Here is a 239-nt window from a genome sequence, read left to right as displayed (position 1 = left end):
TTCAATTAAGTTGATGAAAGTTGAGAAGTTGAAAAATTAATTTATTAAGCATATAGAAAATTAAGGACATTGAATTAATTAGTACAGTTCCAAGGAAAACAATATATAATTAAAGGCAATTAACTATTAATTAAAGGCAATTATTAATTAAAGGCAATTAATTATTAAAGGCAATTAATTAATTATAGTCATGTTTCATTTAAATGGAAAATCATTATTTATATTATGTGATATTTGAA

Source organism: Penaeus monodon, chromosome 24 (genome assembly GCF_015228065.2).
Source record: "Penaeus monodon isolate SGIC_2016 chromosome 24, NSTDA_Pmon_1, whole genome shotgun sequence".
NCBI classification, from domain to species: Eukaryota; Metazoa; Arthropoda; class Malacostraca; order Decapoda; family Penaeidae; genus Penaeus; species Penaeus monodon.
Note: the sequence above shows the minus strand (reverse complement) of the source record.